The following is a 6,434-nucleotide window of genomic DNA, read 5'->3' as shown; positions in this document are numbered from 1 at the left end:
TGACTTATTTCGCTAAGCATGATACGCTCTAGTTCCATCCATGTTGTTGCAAATGGCAAGATTTCATTTCTTTTGATGGCTGCATAGTATTCCATTGTGTATATATACCACATCTTCTTGATCCATTCATCTGTTGATGGACATCTAGGTTCTTTCCATAGTTTGGCTATTGTGGACATTGCTGCTATAAACATTCGGGTGCATGTGTCCCTTTGGATCACTACATTTGTATCTTTAGGGTAAATACCCAATAGTGCAATTGCTGGGTCATAGGGCAGTTCTATTTTCAACATTTTGAGGAACCTCCATGCTGTTTTCCAGAGTGGCTGCACCAGCTTGCATTCCCACCAACAGTGTAGGAGGGTTCCCCTTTCTCCGCATCCTCGCCAGCATCTGTCATTTCCTGACTTGTTGATTTTAGCCATTCTGACTGGTGTGAGGTGATATCTCATTGTGGTTTTGATTTGTATTTCCCTGATGCTGAGTGATATGGAGCACTTTTTCATGTGTCTGTTGGCCATCTGGATGTCTTCTTTGCAGAAATGTCTGTTCATGTCCTCTGCCCATTTCTTGATTGGATTATTTGTTCTTTGGGTGTTGAGTTTGCTAAGTTCTTTATAGATTCTGGACACTAGTCCTTTATCTGATATGTCATTTGCAAATATCTTCTCCCATTCTATCAGTTGTCTTTTGATTTTGTTAACTGTTTCCTTTGCTGTGCAAAAGCTTTTGATCTTGATGAAATCCCAATAGTTCATTTTTGCCCTTGCTTCCCTTGCCTTTGGCGTTGTTCCTAGGAAGATGTTGCTGCGGCAGAGGTCAAAGAGGTTGCTGCCTGTGTTCTCCTCAAGGATTTTGATGGATTCCTTTCGCACATTGAGGTCCTTCATCCATTTTGAGTCTATTTTCGTGTGTGGTGTAAGGAAATGGTACAATTTCATTTTTCTGCATGTGGCTGTCCAATTTTCCCAGCACCATTTATTGAAGAGGCTGTCTTTTTTCCATTGGACATTCTTTCCTGCTTTGTCGAAGATTAGTTGACTGTAGAGTTGAGGGTCTATTTCTGGGCTCTCTATTCTGTTCCATTGATCTATGTGTCTGTTTTTGTGCCAGTACCATGCTGTCTTGATGATGACAGCTTTGTAATAGAGCTTGAAGTCCGGAATTGTGATGCCACCAACGTTGGTTTTCTTTTTCAATATCGCTTTGGCTATTCGAGGTCTTTTCTGGTTCCATATAAATTTTAGCATTATTTGTTCCATTTCTTTGAAAAAGATGGATGGTACTTTGATAGGAATTTAAAAATAGAAATGGAAGGAAAACTTCCAAACTCATTTTATGAGGCCAGCATCACCTCGATCCCAAAACCAGACAAGGATCCCACCAAAAAAGAGAGCTATAGACCAATATCCTTGATGAACACAGATGCAAAAATACTCAACAAAATACTAGCCAATAGGATTCAACAGTACATTAAAAGGATTATTCACCACGACCAAGTGGGATTTATTCCAGAGCTGCAAGGTTGGTTCAACATCCGCAAATCAGTCACTGTGATACAACACATCAATAAAAGAACAAGAACCATATGATACTCTCAATAGATGCTGAAAAAGCATTTGACAAAGTACAGCATCCCTTCCTGATCAAAACTCTTCAAAGTGTAGGGATAGAGGGCACATACCTCAATATCATCAAAGCCATCTATGAAAAACCCACCGCAAATATCATTCTCAATGGAGAAAAACTGAAAGCTTTTCCGCTAAGGTCAGGAACACGGCAGGGATGTCCATTATCACCACTGCTATTCAACATAGTACTAGAGGTCCTAGCCTCAGCAATCAGACAACAAAAGGAAATTAAAGGCATCCAAATCGGCAAAGAAGAAGTCAAATTATCACTCTTCACAGATGATATGATACTATATGTGGAAAACCCAAAAGACTCCACTCCAAAACTGCTAGAACTTATACAGGAATTCAGTCAAGTGTCAGGATATAAAATCAATGCACAGAAATCAGTTGCATTTCTCTACACCAACAGCAAGACAGAAGAAAGGGAAATTAAGGAGTCAATCCCATTTACAATTGCACCCAAAACCATAAGATACCTAGGAATAAACCTAACCAAAGAGACACAGAATCTATACTCAGAAAACTATAAAGTACTCATGAAAGAAATTGAGGAAGACACAAAGAAATGGAAAAATGTTCCATGCTCCTGGATTGGAAGAATAAATATTGTGAAAATGTCTATGCTACCTAAAGCAATCTACACATTTAATGCAATTCCTATCTTTGCCCATTATTTAAAATAAAATTCTCAACCCAGGGTACATAACATCCAGTTGAAATGTTTGTTGAATTGACTTCATCAAGAAAATACTACATCTTTTATAGATCTATTTTACACAAAGATTGAGAGGATTGGTGTCTATATGTGTGGTTTATAAAAACTTCAAGAGTCCTAGCTTCTCAGAAGTACGTGGTGTTTATAAGGGTTGAATGCACGCTGATTTGGGGAAAGGAATTAATACATAATTTGAATTCAGAGTACAAGCCTTTAAAAAATATGATCCAGCTTGGAGAAGCATTTCTGAAATACCTCTGGGGGAATAAATTTCTTTTATTAATACAATCAGCCATTGATGTCATTCTTCCAATTTAATTACATTTGTCTGCCAATGGGTGACTCTGCTTCTTATGTGTGTAATTTCAGTGGGTACAAATGGTGATGGCAAATAATTGTCCTCGGAAATAATTGCTGTTAAAATTATTTATCCATGCAAGTTAGTTCTGTTAGAAAGTTCATCCTCTGTCAGATACCTGGCAATATGAGGGAACATATTTCCTATGTACTAAAATGGAGGAAGAGCCCTTATATTTCTTAGGCATTTTCTGGGTACCAAGCACTGCCAAGGGCCTTGTGTATATTATTCCACTGAATCCTCATGATATTCCTACAAAATGGGTGTGATCACCTTCACCCTATTAATGAGAAAATTACAACTGTATAGATGGAAAGTAGAGAAATCCAGATTCAAACGGAGGCCAACAGGCCAGAAATTAAATGATTCCTATATCACAGGGTGTATGCAAGGCGTAAGTAAAGAGGCAGTGTTTGTAAGAACTTAGCCTGGTACTTGCTGTGTTGGTTATCCTCATGTCTGCTCATAGAGATTTTATCTCTGCAACCACTTCCTGCTTCCTTCCACAAACCCATTCCAGTGGATAGAGTAAATCATTCGACCTGGAGCCTACATGAGAATGTTTTCCTTTGAGATCTTTGCATGCCGTACCTCCTTGAGAATGCTTCATCTGGCTACTCTGGTCCTTAGGGATTCTCTCCTCTCTGAATTCCCATCACTCTGGCATCTCTTTCTCAATAACAGTGCCTCGATGGATAGTGTGTCATAGAAGTCATCCTATCATACGGGGGCTTGTTTTTCCTTGATTTAAATTGTGAACTTATTGAGTACCAGGATTCCTTGGATCTCTCCACAGGGCTCATAGGGCACAGGGCTCCAAACCAGGCCCTGGATCAATACTCTTTCATTAAGTATAAAATCTACAAATAATTAACTACCTGAAGGCAAGAAAGTGCTGGGAGCTCAGAGCGAGACAGATATTCATTATGAAGAGTTGGAGGCTCCTCTTGAGGCAGTGTCATTTATCATCAGAGTCACCATTCGCTGGCCTTCCTCTTTTGGTAATAGTAGTGCAAGGTCGTAGGGTGGCATGCCAGGGAAATGTTTGGGGGGTTTCCGTTTTGAGAAAATGGTCCCTGCCAACCCCCCCCCCCTCCAAATCTCATCTTGGCCCCTGACATCACACACAAAGGGCTGAAGAGGGAGTGAGAGGTCACCATTTGGGAGGAGAAGTGATGTTTGTGAAGAAAAACATTGACTGGTTTTCTTCCTTAAAACTGAGGAAAGGGGGAGCCTAAAGTCTGGAGTTGTATTGAGGAAGGGAGGCTGATGTATACACTGGGTGCATGGTCTTGCTGACTCATCCTGTCACCGTCAGACAGGCTGGGGAGAAGGGAGGCAAAGAGGTGGGGATAATGGCCTGGTTCCTACTTCAGGCCCACAGTCCAGACTGGGAGGGAGGGTGAGGTTGGAGGCAACCAGGTTTCCCAGGGACCAACCCAGTAGAGGGCATACAGGTGCTTTCTGGCAAGGGAAATGCAAGCCCATGGCTGCTGACTGCAAGTCTGCCTGATGTTAGACCTGTTCCTCCAAAGGAAGCCACAGAGCCTAAGGGAGCTTCTTGGAATGGAGTCCTTCTTTAGCTTTGCTTACTGGGTCAGGCTGCTTCCACACCAGTTCTTCATAGAAGGGAGTCAGTCAGCCGTGGTGGCAGCACATTTAGTTGTGGGCAATCCACGATGCAAACTGGGCTTCTCTCTTTACTTCCACACCTGGCTCTGGAGGTGAGTTTGTGCAGGGAGGAGGAAGGTGGAACTGTCCTTCCCCCCCATGCTCGTGGAACTACAGGTCCATAGGCCTGTCCTTGTAGGGGGAGGGCTTAAACAGAGTATGCGGTTAGAGTTCTTATATGCACAGGATTAGGCCTTCATAAGTATAGCCAAGTCGCTTTTGTTAAAACAAAAGTTGACAAAGTTATGTTAATTTCAGGTACACAACATAGTGATTCCACAACTCTTGTGTTATGCTGTGCTCACCGCAAGTGTAGTTACCATCTGGCACCATATAACACTACTCTGTACCTTTTGTCTCAGGGACCTATTGTTTCCACGACCAGAAGCTTGGCCTTCTCACTACCTTTCACCCCCTTTTGCCCACCCCCCGACCCCAACCCATCTGGCAGCCTTCAGTTGTCCGTATTTATGAGTCTGTTTCTGCTTTGTGTTAGTTGATTTTTTTTTAAGATTCTGCATGTAAGTGAAATCATATGGTTTTTGTCCTTCTCTGATTTCACGTAGAAAAATACATGCTAGTTTCAACCATGTTGTTGCAAGTGGCAAGCTCTCATACTTATTTATGGTTGAGTAATAATCCATTACACACACACACACACACACACACACACACATTTATCCATTTGTTTATTGTTGGGACACTTAGGTTACTTTCACATCTTGGCTATTATAACTAATGCTGCAATACATAGGGGTGCATATATTTTTTTGAATTCATGTTTTTGTGTTTGGGGTAAGTACCCAGTAGTAGAATTACTAGACTGTATGGTATTTCTATTTTCCATTTTTTGAGAAACCCCCATACTCTTTTTCACAGCAGCTGCACCAATTTACATTCCCACCAACAATGCATGAGTTCCTTTTTCTCTACATCCTTACTTGTTGCCAACACTTGCAATTTTCTGTCTCTTTAATACTAACCATTGTGACAGGCATGAGGTGATATTTTGGTTTTGATTTGCATTTCCCTGATGATGTTCAGCATTTTTTCACGTGTCCTGTTGGCCTTCTGTATGCCTTCTTGAGAAAACGTCTATTCAGGTCCTCTGCCCATCTTTAACCGGATTATTTGGGGGGGCTTGTGCAAAATTGTACAAGATCTTCATAATTTGGGACATTAAGCTCTTATTGGACTACCATTTGCAAACATCTTCTCCCATTCCGTGGGTTGCCTTTTCATTTTGTTGATGGCCTTCTTTGCTGTGCAGAAGCTTTTTAGTTTGGTGTAGTCCCAATAGCTTATTTTTACTTTTGTTTCCCTTACCTGAGGAGACCGATCTAGAAGTGAAGCTGTTTTGATAAATGACTCAAAAATTAAGGAATTGGCCGGGGGTCATTAAGGGAGCAGTTATCCAGTAGGACAGAAGATTTCTAAAAAGCAAAATGGTAGCAGATATTGGTAGATAAAAGGGGGTTTGTATTTAGATGGTCAAGGATAAGACCTCTCAATGAAACTCATTACTTCTTGAGTCTCACTGGGACTGACTCTGGGCTGCACATACATGGATTCTGCTGACATCTCTGCCAAGCAGACTGAAACTTTCTCACCTCCGAGCCAGGTAAAGACAGGTTCAGAGTGGTGACTTGACTTGTGACCTGGCAAGGCTAGTAAGTAGTCGAGCTGAGAGGCAAACTTGGTATCTGCTCTTTCCATCCTGTTGTCCTACTGCTCCAGCTGTGGAAGGTCTACTGGGCACAGGAGACCTCACAGTCTTGTCCATACTAATTAAAAATCATGGCCTTGCTTTAACCTCACATACCTCAGTTAGAAATATGGAATGCATCAAGGAACGACTTACTCTTTTCCCCAGCACTAGATTCCCAGGGAGCATCAGATGCCACGAAGGAGAGGGTGGGACCTACTGAGAGTAAGAGCCTGTGTGTGTTGGTCCTGTCCTCCCCTCAGTGTGGGTCTGAGTTCTGTGGCTCTCCTCCCCAGTAGCTGCCTCCAGTTTGGGGGGCATTGATCTGCTGATACCATCTGAAGAAAGGAT

This window comes from Mustela nigripes, chromosome 13, assembly GCF_022355385.1.
Source record: "Mustela nigripes isolate SB6536 chromosome 13, MUSNIG.SB6536, whole genome shotgun sequence".
NCBI lineage: Eukaryota > Metazoa > Chordata > Mammalia > Carnivora > Mustelidae > Mustela > Mustela nigripes.
This window is presented reverse-complemented; position numbering follows the sequence as displayed.